Genomic DNA, 14139 nt, shown 5'->3' with positions numbered 1-14139 from the left:
ATTTAAGAGTCAGAGTGGGCAAATATTTAACTGAGTATCAGAACAAATGAGAAAGGCCATTGCTATAGTCTAAAAATCTATGTAATAACGACGTGGGTATTGCATTCTCTGTCTGTAGCATCTGTAAGAGGGTCATCAGTTTGTTTCCTCGGTGACTAGTGAAGCCAAAAAGTCACAGAAAGAACACAGCTGAGGACAGAAGGGAAGAGAAAGGGATTTTGAGTCTCACCAAAAATGATGTCAATGCTTTAGGTCAAATTTCCATTCGAAACAACTTGGGCCCATCGGAATGGTGGAAGTCTTATCTGCTGTGGTAGCAAATATGAGGTTAAGCTGCAATTCCTATAATCAACTGCTTTCCTCATACAGTTCTCATTACAGCACTACCCGAACACCTCCTAGTAGTGCCTGTCCTCTGTTATAGGTTCCTCTCCTCAGAGTGTTATTATATTGTCAGAGGATCTCCTCATACTGTAATAAGTGACATGACCAGCATTTATCTGTTCTCTTGTTGCCAGGGGAAGGAGCATGTGCAGTTTAATGTTTTCAGTTTATTTTATCTGTCTTTTCTTCCATATAGGTGTTATGTATTTATGTTAGCGAGGCAAGGTCAAAGTAATGTGTTTTGCTCTTCAAGCAAAATGCAGTTAGGTTTCTGATGGCCCTTAGCTCCTAGGCACATTCATTCCATAGACTTACACCAGCCCCAAGAAAGTTCTGCCTCTAGAAACGGTAGCTTTTTCACCCTTGTTGTGCAAGTTCTCTTATGTCAGAAGAGGGGAACTGTTGACAATTGGATCCAGTGTAGAGACCTAGTAGGCGTTTCTTTAGGAATCCTGGATTTAGGCCCTGGAGGAACTTGAGACCCTGAATTTGTAATTTAAAATTCTAGAGAAAATCAGTATAGAGTGGAAGAGAGGGACTTATTATAACGCACATTGCCGAGATGACATCCCCCCAGCTTCTTGTACTTGGAGTTTCCTATATGCAGCAGGCTTGGATATACTGAATTGCCTAAGGTCCAGTTGAGAAGCGGCAAAACCAAAGCCAGGTACTTAGCTGCCAAAATGGCACAGAAGCTCATAGCTAGTCAGGGATGATTAGAAAGCTGGAGGCTGTCTGCTGTCTGACTCAGGCACGCATTACTTTACAAATTACCTTCCTATGTGTTTCTAAGATTTATTTTACAACTATGAGGATTAGAGGAATTTGTTGTAATGAAAACTGGCATTGTGTCGTTACCGTGTAACTTTTTAGTTAGATTCTTTGGCTTGCCTGGGTACTTGCATGTTATTTCATTACCTTCATCTGGTCCAGTTCCTAGGTAAGTTAGACCAGGTGGAGGGCACCAAGATACACCCACATGAAGTATATATGGTAATCTTTTCAATAATTGCACATCTACGTATTATTTTGGTATTCTGTGTTTATATGGCATATGGACATACAGACAGTGGGAATTCCAAATATTTTTTATTTATTTTTCTAATTTGAGCCCTGCCTTGCCCCTGATGCTTGTCCAGCCTTCTAGATCGCTGTTATAGATTTATCTAAGCCTCCCTTCAGACCTCTTCTGTAAATTTGATATCAGTTGAAGTTTAAAGTTTCAGTTTAATAACCTAGTAACTGTAGTTGAATGTCCTCTTTCATGTATGAGTTTTCTACTTCCTTCTGTAGCCATTCAGTCTCTGATTTACCCTGACAAATACAGGATTTGGAATTCATTACTTTTGTAATTTCAGTCCACTAGCAATGACAGAGGTTGTAATCTAGAAAGGGCTGAAGTGTACAGCTTTTACTATTGTATACTGAAAACAGAGTTCTGAATTTGACAGTATAGACCTAATCTAGGGATGCTTCTGTAGGCAGTAAGGACTGCAAGAAATATGTGCTGGCTTAGGACTTGCATCTGCTTTATTAGATTTCCTATAAAGTTCCCGATGAAAAAAAAACCAAACTAGCTGCTTTTTTTTTTTTTTTTTACTGTAGACTATCTCCTGATTTTTCAGTACCCAACTTTCAATTTAATTTTTTTTTCAGCCTCTAAAATGCTCAATGTAGCATAAAGACTAATGGTGTAGTCAAAAGGTATATATTTCATATATGTACTATATTTCATTCAGATCTTATAATATTGACTCTAACATAGCTGTAGGCCTGACTCATAATAATAAATAGATTCCTGAGGATTTAAGAAAGATTTGTTATTAAATTTAGGTTCCATGGTAGAGTTTTGCTAAAATGGCCTAACTGTAACTTCTAAATGTTTTAATAGTTTTGTGGATTTAATGGTTGTGAAAAGTGCTGGCTTGGTATCTGTGAAAACTGAAGCCCATTCTTTATTCATGGATTAATTACAGCAGAGCAGTTGCCAATTGATCTTCTCCACAGCACCCATGAACTTCAGCCTTGAACTGAAGAGGACTCATCAAATGGTGAGAAAATAGTGTGGCTGTCATGACTATTAAGTTATTGAGGGGATGTTCTATTTATTCTTAGCATTGATTCTGTTATTTAATAGGTATTGAAGTTAGATTTTTGTAGGGTGATTGCTGGGACCATAACCTAATTTCTCCTCCTCCCCCAGTATTTCAGCTGTTAATTTCTCAAGCTTTGCTGTCTTCTTAGCTGTCCTTGACTTTTCAAAAGTAATTGTTAGTGATACACTGAATTCATTAGCTAATTTCTTAATTACTTGCTTTAGCCATAGTCCTATGCGTGTGCTTAACTGTTCACATGAGTAGTTTTATCAGTAGCACTGCTTAGGGGAGTGAAGTTCAGCTTTTTTGGAATTGTTTGAAAGCATTTAAATGAAAGCTGCTGAAATGAGTGCAGGAGTGAGGGATCTGGAAATGCTTTAGCTAGTACTAATTTGTTTGCTTTTGTGCTGTTCATTTTATTTCTTTTAAGACAGCTTGATGTAAGTTGTTCATTTGCTTCTCTAGTTTCCCAATTTCTGGGAAATTTTGAAATCTGAGCTTCAAAACATTTATAAAATTTTAGTAATACTCTTAATTCTCCCGAGAAGATCAGACTGTTATTTTATTTAACCATTTTATGAAAAGGTGATTGCATCTATAGAGGAAATAATTCTATCTCTAACTCACTGCCTTAATCAGGTCTTTTCTAACTCTAGCGCCCTACCTTCATTAAGTAATGATTCTTATGTGTATGGCTTTATTAAGCATACATCTTAAAAACAGGAAGTTTCCTTTTTTACAGCTATAGATAAAGGATGGAATATTGGTAGCAGGGGGTTGTGTGTGTAAGAATATAGCTGTTGAGTGTTGGTATTTGCTGCCTGGTCATTTAGATAGGTGACAGATTAAAATAATGGTGCACAGAATGATCCATAGTGATCACAATGATCAGAATTTCACAGGATGCTGAGAGATGCCCCAGACCTTTTTTGGTATCTCAAAAAGTGGCTCAATTTCTGTTTTCTTCTAGTGACTGTGTCGTAGGGTAAGGAGTAAAAGGGACAGAACCCTACTAGTGTCTTATTTTCTCCTATCTCTATGGTTGTTACCATAGAGATTGGAATACGGGATATTAACCCTCTCCCAGCTATTTACCAAATTGGGTTTGGAAGTGCAAGTGTGTTTTAACTAGGCAGGAGAGATGGTGAGCCCTTTATACCAGTGACTGAACTACACCCTGTGTTAAGAATTACTTTAGTACTGTTATCAACCACTGAACTAATCTAACCTTTGGCAAGATTATTTACTAATTTGTGTATTAAAAATAAGATTTAATACTTAAGCCAGAAGGAAGCAGTAGTTTTCGGTCAGAGCGCACTGAGATACAACTCAGAGGTCATTTATTTTTAATACAGATTCAACAATCTGTTTCTTCTTTCTTTCTCAGCCACTTTTTCTTTAGTTTTCTTTTCAAGACCCAATTATTGAATTAACTTTAAGAACTTAATTATTTGCATTCTGCTTCATCAAACAATTAATCTTGTACTTAAGTCACAATACTTCTATGAGTATGGCTTTTGAGAGAAGAGTTTGAATCCACGTTAGTCCCTTGTGTCTTGTACTTGACTTTGCCTATCTGATAACCGGAAGGCTGGAGCCAGCCTAGTGCCAAAGTGTGAGTCTGCATGTTAGCAGGGTAAGGAGTTGGAGCTCAGATTTGAATGCGTGCTCGATACTACAGACTTAGTGAGTGATTACAAGATGATTTAGACTTATTTTCAAATTTAAGCACTTCGTTAGTTGTTTAGCTGAGCCGAGTTTAGATACTTCATATGCTTCAAGTTAAATGGTTCAAGTTAAGTGGCTTAAAGGTTTTCCTAAAGCATTTTTTGAATTGATGTAATTCTTTTACTTCAATAGGGGATAGGCCAATGTCAAACAGTTTTGAAAAGCCCATTCTCATTGCTCTGCTAAGGAGATAATTTTGTTTCTTTTATTCCATCCCCTTTCTGGTTAAATCACTTCCCTGACTCTTCTTATACCCATTGTTTCCTGCTAACCTTTCCTCTAATGTCCAGTTTTCTATTAACTTTTTCCCCTCTGACTATTCTTTGTCTCTCTTCTTTTTAACGGAGTTTTGGAGAGGTCACTATACATTTTCAGTTTCTTTCCTTCTTTCGTCAGTTCCTGGAATCCAACAACAAATAAAACCCTCTGATTTCAACTGTGACTTTTTGGTGAGAAACACACAAGTCAAAACTTAGTGCAAGATCAATAGAAAGAGTAAGCAGAGCACTGTGGATGCCATTTATAAAAGAGGGAACTGGGACTTGCATATTATTAAAAACTGTTCCTCAAATTGGGATATCAGGATCTGGATCCAGGCAGTAGGATCAGTGCCTGAGAATGGTCACGTAGGAATTAGGGCTTCACCCCCCAAAAAGGTGGTGGGCTCAATAGCCCAACTGAAATGTGTCTACACCAATGCATGCGGCATGGGCAACAAGCAGGAGGAGCTGGAAGCCATTGTGCAGCAGGGAAACTATGATATAGATGCCATCACAGAACCACGGTGGGATGACTCACACAACTGGAGTGCTGCAGTGGATGGCTATAAATTCTTCAGAAGGGACAGGCAAAGAAGGAGAGGTGGTGGGGTAGCCCTGTATGTTAGGGAGTGTGTTCATTGTCCAGAGCTTAATGATGGTGATGATAGGGTTGAGTGTTTATGGGTAAGAATAAAGGGGAAGGCCAACAAGGCAGATATCATGGTGAGAGCCTCTTATAGACCGCCCAACCAGGATGAAGAGGCAGATAAAATATTCTATAAGCATCTGGGAGAAGTGTCACAATCGCTAGCCCTTGTTCTCATTGGGGACTTCAACTTACAAGATGTCTGCTGGAAATACAATACAGCAGAGAGGAAACAGTCTAGGAGGTTCCTGGACTGTCTTGAGGATAACTTCCTAACACAGCTAGTGAGTGAAGCCAACTAGGGAAGACGCCCCAGTGGACCTGTTGTTTGCAAACAGAGAAAGGCCTATGGGTGATGTGATGGTTGGAGGCCGCCTTGGGCACAGTGATCGCAAAATGATAGAGTGTTCAATTCTTGGACAAGTAAGGAGGGGGGTCAGCAGAACTGCTACCTTGGACTTTTGAAGGGCAGACTCTAGCCTGTTTAGGAGCCTGGTTGACAGAGTCCCTTGGGAGGCAGTCATGAAGGGCAAAGGAGTCCAGGAAGGCTGGACATTCTTCAAGAAGGAGATCTTAAAGGTGCAAGAGCTGACTGTCCCCGTGTGCCAAAAGACAAGCTGGAAGGGAAGAAGATCGGCCTGCCTGAACAGAGAGCTTTGTCTGGAACTCAGGAAAAAAAGGGGACTTTATGACCTTTGGAAGAAGGGGCAGGCAACTCAGGAGGACCACAAGGATGTTGTGAGGTTATGCAGCGAGAAAAACAGAAGGGCCAAAGCCCAACTAGAACTTAATCTGACTCCTGCCATAAAAGACAATAAAAAGTGCTTCTATAAATATGTTAGCAACAAAAGGAGGGCTAAGGACAATCTCCATCCTTTATTGGATGTGGGGGGGAACATAGTGACAAAGGATGAGGAAAAGGCTGAGGTACTTAATGCCTTCTTTGCCTCAGTCTTTAACAGTAAGACCAGTTGTTCTGGGGGTACCCAGCTCCCTGAGCTGGGAGACAGGGACAGGGAGCAGAATGAAGGCCCCATAATCCAATGGGAAATGGATAGTGACCTGCTGCACGACTTAGACACATACAGGTCTATGGGGACAGATGGCATCCACCCAAGGGTACTGAGGGAGCTGGCGTGCCATCATTTATCAGCAGCCCTGATTAACAGGGGAGGTCCCTGTTGACTGGAGGTTAGCAAATGTGATGCCCACCTACAAGAAGGGCTGGAAGGAGGATCCGGGAAAATACAGGTCTGTCAGTCTGACAGTGCTGGGGAAGATTATGGAGCAGATCACCTTGAGTGCTGTCACATAGCACATACAGGACAACCAGGTGATCAGGCCCAGTCAGCATGGGTTTATGAAAGGCAGGTTCTGGTTGACTAACCTGACCTGCTTAGTGGATGAGGGAAAGGCCATGGATATTGTCTACCTAGGCTTTAGTAAGGCCTTTGACACCATTTCCCACAGCATTCTTCTGGAGAAACTGGCTGCTCATGGCTCGGATGGGCATACTCTGCTGCGTAAAAAACTGTCTGGATGGCCAGGCCCAAAGAGTTGGGCTGAATGGAGTTAAATCCAGTTGGTGGCCAGTCACAAGTGGTGTTCCTCAGGGGTCAGTATTGGGGCCAGTTCTGTTTAATATCTTTGTCAATGATCTGGAGGAGGGGATCGAGTGTGCCCTCAGTAAGTTTGCAGATGACAGAAAGTTGGGTGGGAATGTTGATCTGCTTGACGGTAGGATGGCTGTACAGAGGGATCTGGTCAGGCTGGATCAATGGGCCAGTCATAAAAGGTTCAACAAGGCCAAGTGCTGGGTCCTGCACTTGAGTCACAACAACCCCATGCAGTGCTACAGGCTTGGGGAAGAGTGACTGGAAAGCTGCCCCACGTTAAAGGACCTGGGAGTATTGGTTGACAGCTGGTTGAATATGAGCCAGCAGCGTGCCCAGGTGTCTAAGGGCAATAGCATCCTGGCTTATATCAAAAATAGTGTGGCCAGCAGGACTAGGGAAGTGGTCATCCTGCTGTATTTGGCACTGGTTGAGGCCCCACCTTTAGTACTGTGTTTAGTTTTGGGCCCCTAACTACAAGAAAGACATTGAGGTGCTGGAGCAGATCCAGAGAAGGGCAACGAAGCTGATGAAGGGTCCCAAGCTTATAAGGAGTCTTAGGAGGAGCAGCTGAGGGAGCTGGGCTTGTTTAGCCTGGAGAAAAGGAGGCTGAGGGGAGACCTTACCGCTCTCTACAACTACCTGAAAGGAGGTCGTAGCAAGGAGGAGTTGGTCTCTTCCCCAAGTAAGAAGTGATAGGACAAGAGGAAATGGCCTCAAGTTGCACCAGGGGAGGTTTAGACTAGATATTAAGAAAAATTTCTCCCCCGAAAGGGTTGTCAAGCACTGGAACAGGCTGCCCCGGGGAAGTGGTTGAGTCCCCATCCCTGGAGGTATTTAAAAGACATGTAGAGTGGTGCTGAGGGACGTGGCAGTGCTAGGTTAATGGTTGGACTTGATGATCTTAAAGTTTTTTCCAACCTAAACGATTCTGACTCTATGATGTTAAGGTGAGTCTTTAAAAATCATTATGCTTATTATAACAAAAAACCCAACAAACCCAACCAAATACTCCACAAAAGAAAAGTCCAGATGTACTGAATAGATTCATTAGACTTAATGTCACTGTTCTTTTACTGAACTATGTGTCACTGAACTTCTCTTAAGCCTTAGGAGAGTCAGCATGGAACTGGAAGAGAAGGAGGGATCTCCATGAAAGGCAGTCAACTACAGTTCTTGGTAAGTTAAAAAAAATATATATAAAATTTTATTTCTCTTAAATTTTCACCTTCATGAAGCGACATATACTTAGGGCCCTGTTCACAGTGGCAAAACAAATCCAGTTTTATTGAAACAGTCACAGAATCACGGAATTTTTCAGAGTTGGAAGGGACCTCTAGAGATCAGCTAGTCCAACTCCCCTGCTAAAGCAGGATTGCCTAGAGCACATTACTCAGGACTGCATTCAGGCAGGTCTTGAAAGTCTCCAGAGAAGGGGACTCCACAACCTTCCTGGGCAGCCTGTTCAAGTGCTCTGTCACCCTCACCGTAAAGAAGTTTTTTCTCATATTTGATCAGAACTTCCTACGTTCCAGCTTGTACCCGTTACCCCTTGTGCTGTTACTGGGAACCACTGAAAAGAGTCTGGCTCCATCCTCCTTAAACCCACCCTTCAGATACTTGTAAACATTAATAAGGTCTCCCCTCAGCCTTCTCTTCTCCAGGCTAAAGAGTCCCAGCTCTCTCAGCCTTTCCTTATAAGGGAGATCCTCCAATCCCTCCATCATCTTTGTTGCCCTATTCTGGACTCTCTCCAGTAGCTCCCTGTCTCTCTTGAACTGGGGAGCCCAAAACTGGACACAGTATTCCAGTTGTGGCCTCACCAGTGCAGAGTAGAGGGGGAGAACGACCTCCTTTGACCTGCTGGACACGCTTTTCCCTATACAGCCCAGAATTCCGTTGGCCTTCTTGGCAACAAGGGCACATTATTGGATAATCTACTGTCTACCAGGACCCCCAGATCCTTCTCCTCAGAACTGCTTCCCAGCAGGTCCACCCCTAACCTATACTGGTGCCTGACATTCCTCCTCCCCAGGTGCAGGACCCTACACTTGTCCTTGTTGAACCTCATTAGGTTCTTCTCTGCCCAGCTCTCCAGCCTGTCTAGGTCACGCTGGATGTCAGTACAGCCCTCTGGGGTGTCAGCCACTCCACTCAGTTTGGTATCATCAGCAAACTTGCTGAGCATTCTCTGTATTCATTTATGCTATCAGCATGTAAAAATCTGTGTTCTGTTATAGCTGAGTTTGTGGTATAACTCCTGAATGAGAAAAATAAATGACATAAAATACATTAGTTATTTTCACAGTGATTATGCTACAGTCTTTTCACCCAGTTTCTGAACAAAACAAGATGTATAGGATTGTGTTGCCTTCTAATAACTTTTGAATCCAACCCTTAATTTCAGCTGCATTTGATATAAAGATAGAGGTCACAAAGTCAAGTTTCTACAATTTGAGTGAAACTTAGCAGCTGGGAGTAGAGAAAGGACTCAAATTAGTGCCCCCGGGGTAGAAAAAAGCTGCAGCGTGGACCCAGAAGTTTTCTCTTCTGTTCAACCTGTTGACTTGCCAGTCGGCTGCTTGGTTGGTCTGCTAATCAACACATGTGTAGCTCGGACCTAGCCACAAAGTGAGCTTGCTTTCTGCAGGAATTTAGGGAGATCTGTTTAGAAGGGAATGGGAAGAGTGTCAGCCTGGGATTACTGCGCAAGTGTGTTGGTGGCACATACAAGCATGCTGATAGGTAACTGTACGTTATTACTTGTGCTAGTCATGCAAGAAAACTTGGTTTTGCCAGGGCCTTCTAGTCTCCCAAACCACTTGTGAATCATACCATTTTATGGTAGTTTTTATACCTGGATTAGATGCATGTTTTTCCTGTCCGCACCAGAGAAGGGAACTGTTGAGACAGCTTCAGTATTTCATTTGTTTGACTGGTTGGATGTCAGCTCTCAGCCATCCCTTAGGCTGTCAAAATTGTAAAACTGTTTTCAGCTGTCCCCAGAAACAGACTGTATCTTAGACTGCAGCTATGTGTCCCTGACCCATCCTACAACGTACGCTCTTGGAGCAGTGCAGGAAACATGCATTGTATTCCAATTGACTTCCTTTGTGAAGAAAGATGTGGAGCTAGGCACAGGGACAGAAAACAATATTAGGATCTGGCTGCATCAAGTTATCACATTATATTGCAACTTGGGAAATGCTAAATCTGTACCTACATGATTTTGGGCACCATGATTGTCCTGAAAGGTATGGTCTGTCCAGTCTTCTCAGTCAATGAGAAATGGACAGATTACACTTGCCAGAGGTACTGGTTTACTCACTTTGCAAGCTCAGGTAGGCATCACTAACTTGGCAGCTGTCTGATATTTTTAAATTTTTTGTGTAATGTTAGACAGGGGTCAAGATATCTTATAACACTTTTTAAACAGAACTTAGCCCTGTAGCACTGTTCTTCAGAAACAGTTGAATTCCTCAGAATAACAGAAGCCTAAGTCATGCATATGAAACATAAACTTCCAACTCAATATTGTAAGATAACTGCCTTGAAATTTCTCATAAAATCTGAAATGTGTATTTTGAATTTTTGTGTTTGTCTTTCTGCCCAGTTGAAAACCATCAACCTGGCAGCAAGCAACAAAAAACTGTGATACTCTTCTCCGTTTTCTACTTATTTTCATGTCTGTTGTTTCATGAAATCAAAGCCAGTAAGAGAACAACTGGTCATTAAAAAAAAAGAAAAGATTGCATTCCATTTATATGGAACTTTTGGTTCTTCTGTTAGATTCTTAAATCCTTTCACGTAGCTTCAGCTTTTTATTTTATAAAAATAGTTTCCCTAACGCTCTCTGTATTAAAGGAATGAAGAAATGTCTTCTGCATGTTTCTAGGACCTCGAGGTTGCTCTTATAACCTTTATCACCAGTACTCTTCCATAGTGTCACCAGTTAAATATTATTTCATGGAACCTATGGCTAACCTGTTTTTAAACGGTTTATAATATATAAAAACACTGTAACTTATAATATTTTCCTTTTAAAGTTTGACATAGATGTGTTTTTAATAAGAACAGTAAGGTCAAATTATGGATGTTAAGTTTTGTGTGAACAGCGAAGTGGTGGTATATTTTTGTTTAATATTATGTTGTGTGCTTCCCGTAAATGGTGTTCACTAAGAGCTTAAACTTAGCAAATAATTATTATAGTTGATTTTCATAAGGAATTTTTGTTTAAAAAGGCTGACCCTTTTTAGTCTAAAAATGACTAATACTTAACCACTTTTTATCATGTATTTTCTAAGATCTTGATCTTAGATGCTGCTATATGTGGTCAGAGACTTTCACGATCATGAAGACCTCAATAAATTCACAGGCCTATGCTGTGTCCCCAAAATGGGTGCTGTGGGACAGATTTTAAGAAGGCTTAAGCACTAAAAAGCAACTAGCATCATAGACCAAAGAAACTAGGATAACTAATTTTTAGAAAACAGTAATTAAAAATTTATATTTCAAATACATATCAGTAAAAGCTCCCATAATGTGCTATCACTACATGTAAAACCCATAAGCAATTTTAAGCCAACATTCTTTAAAGAAGGAGCTGAAAATTCCTATAAATAATATGCAACTTAAGATGTATGGAACTCCTTTATTATGTGCTAAATGCTGTAATAAACCAGGCTATCAGTAGGTTTTGCTGCATGTTACTAATTTTATTTTTTTTATCCCAATATTTTTGCAGGTGTGTGGAGGAACAGTTCCTGTTCTCACTGTTGTTACTCCCACATAGGCGGACTCTGTAATTGATTATGTGTGGGTAGGGCCCTATTGAAATTAAGGAGATTCTGCAGTAGTGCAGGGTTCTTTTGGTGAAAGTTCAGTTGCAAGATCAGGACCCTACTGTGACTCCTTACTGTGAATTCTGTCAGTGTATCATTGATTGTGCTGGAACCTGCCTTTTGGGATAATGTAAGTCCTGCTTTTCCCCCAAATGTACTTTAGACATGAAATAATCGTAAAACATTTCTAATTAGAAAATTAATATCATTTACATGCATTCTTTTAATTATGTTTTCTTGGCAGTACCAAATAATATATTCCTCAAAACTTCTTAATGGCACTGAGGCTTTGTGGATAGTTGGTCACATGATGAGAAAATTCGGCTGTAAGTACATTGAAATGATTGAATTTTTCAATAGTTAGACTTTAATGATGTTGACAAACTAATAATGATAAAAAGGTGAATCAAGAGGTTTGACTTCTGCCAATTGACTTCAGTTCTTTTTAGAAAATATATACAATATATCCATTAAGGATTTCATTATTCTTGGGTAATTCACCATGTGAACCTGGAGTCCTTCTGTACTGCTATTAGGTAGGGAGTTTTAATTTGTTTGTTTTCTTTATTTTCAGAATAGTGTGTCTCTGACTTGCTCTGTATTTTCACCCATAAACTTTCAGAAATTTATAGATCTATAAAAACTGTTCATACCACCAATAATTTTGTAGATATTGCAAACTGATTTACTAACATAACTGTCTTGCTGAGTTGAACATTGAAATGTTAATAAATATACACTTATACTTGTGTCAGTGTAACTTGGTTAAATTAAACAAAACTGAGCTGGCATTATGAGTGAATTTGATCATGCATGCTGATTAACTCTAGTCTTAGGCAGGAACAACATATTTTATTGTACCTAAGTATTTTGTGCTTAATCAATAATAATTACACATATCATATGTCAGTGGATTCACCCAAAATAACTATAAATATCTGTGCTTGGATTAAGGGGGAATTGATTTTCCTGTAGCTATGGGTACAGTAATTGCTATGACTCCGATGTTTATATCCAAATGAGCAAAAAACTACATATAGGTGTTTTCCGTGTATAACAAAAGGGGTATTATAAACTCCATGCCCTTTTTTATGATGCCGCATTTCTGTTCTGGTATTCAAATGCAAGAACGTTTTCAATGGGGTCTTAGTATCTGAAACGTGGAAGAGCTGGAAATGTTATTGAATTTGTGAATAATTATTAAGGGGCTGTAAAGGTCTAGAGGAGTTGTACATAAAGACAATTAGAGATTCTTTCCCATGGAGCAAGGACACAGATAATAATTGGTGAGTAAAGATTAACGAAGACAGGATTATTTTTTTGCTTGGCACAAGAGCAGCATGAAATGAAAGTTATTTGAAGAAAGAGCAAGACCAAAGAAGAAATCATAAACTCAGATCAAAAGCAGACTAGAGAGTCCAATTTAAAAAAAAACACCAAACAACGAAACAAAATCAAAAACCAGAAAATGGATGGCAAAAACATGCCTGAAAGGAGAACTAAATACATACCTACTGGTATTTCTCCTTACACTGAATATATGATAAATTTAAGTTTAAAACTTTCAGTAAGTGTTTTTCTGCCTTTTTTTTGTTGTTTTTTTTTCTGGTTTGTTTTTTTTTTTTTTGCTGTTGGAGGGGAGTTTAAGGGCTTTGAAGAAGACTCGGTGACTAGTTGTGAGTTACCTGTGTAAACTGGGGATTCAAGGTGGCATTTATAACTAAGAACAGACTACAATGGGTTATGTATGCTAAACCACAATTAGTGCTAAGCAGAAGCCATAATTTCTTGTTCAAACACAGAACTTAATGATTTTGAAATGTATCATCTTCCAACAGAGCTCAAAACACAATTTCATTATGTTTGTTATAGGATGGGAATTTTCAAAGTTCTAGTTAAAACACTTAACGGTGATTGTTTTGAGATTTTGCAATATAAAATGAAATTGAGATTTTGCAATACAAAATGAAATCAAGATTTGAGAACACTGGCTGATTCATTTTGCATAAAAGAATCTTGATCAGGATATTTTGTTTTTTAAATACTTAGACCTAATGGTTTACTGTTTTCACCTTTTAATCTTATTGGCCATATGTATGAAAAGGAGAGGGAGATTAGGTGATTGTAGAAAAACCCCAAACATGGTCTTCTAGCCGTGCGCCCCCTACCCTGAACCAGAGCAGAAAAAGGGCCTCAAAATAGATCTAGTTTCAGAGGAAAAAAAGGAGGAAAGTGAAATGCTAGCGAGTGCGGTATGAGGAATCCCCTGGATGTTTCACTCGTCACCACTGAGAGGCAGATCATCTAGGAGTGACTGCTGCTCCTTCCTGTGATGGCAACTTCCCAGAACTTTGGGGGACATAACGTTGGGGCACAGCTCTGTTCTGCCTGCAGTAGTGCTGCTGCAAATATTATTTGGAAGAAAAGGAACTCTGAATTGTCTCCAGCTGTAACCAGCTCCACACTACTCTCTACTGCTATTGTTGAGCACCTAATCTGATTGTTTCTTTGGTTTAACCCATGCCGTGATGCCGTAAATGACTGAAACTAGGAGAACACCAAGAAAGCAGA

The 14139-nt window shown here is 40.0% G+C and overlaps 2 long non-coding RNA genes across 12 annotated transcripts in view; one reads left to right on the top strand and one right to left on the bottom strand.

Moving 5' to 3' along the window:
• LOC134515165 (uncharacterized) overlaps positions 1-14139 on the top strand; it is a 97843-nt gene that overhangs the window by 2352 nt on the left and 81352 nt on the right. For 6 of the 11 annotated variants that reach the window (XR_010070901.1, XR_010070905.1, XR_010070902.1 and 3 more), the window contains exons 3-5: positions 2361-2435; positions 7835-7906; positions 11472-11894. This is a non-coding gene — a long non-coding RNA (uncharacterized LOC134515165). The remainder of the gene's footprint in view (positions 1-2360; positions 2436-7834; positions 7907-11471; positions 11895-14139) is intronic. The other 5 variants (XR_010070906.1, XR_010070904.1, XR_010070896.1 and 2 more) reach the window with 1 other exon arrangement.
• LOC134515189 (uncharacterized) overlaps positions 1-14139 on the bottom strand; it is a 40964-nt gene that overhangs the window by 16253 nt on the left and 10572 nt on the right. The window lies entirely within an intron of this gene.

The sequence above is a fragment of the Chroicocephalus ridibundus genome, chromosome 1 (genome assembly GCF_963924245.1).
Source record: "Chroicocephalus ridibundus chromosome 1, bChrRid1.1, whole genome shotgun sequence".
Lineage (NCBI taxonomy): Eukaryota > Metazoa > Chordata > Aves > Charadriiformes > Laridae > Chroicocephalus > Chroicocephalus ridibundus.
The sequence above is the reverse complement of the archived record's forward strand: the minus strand, read 5'-3'. Positions and strand labels throughout refer to the sequence as shown.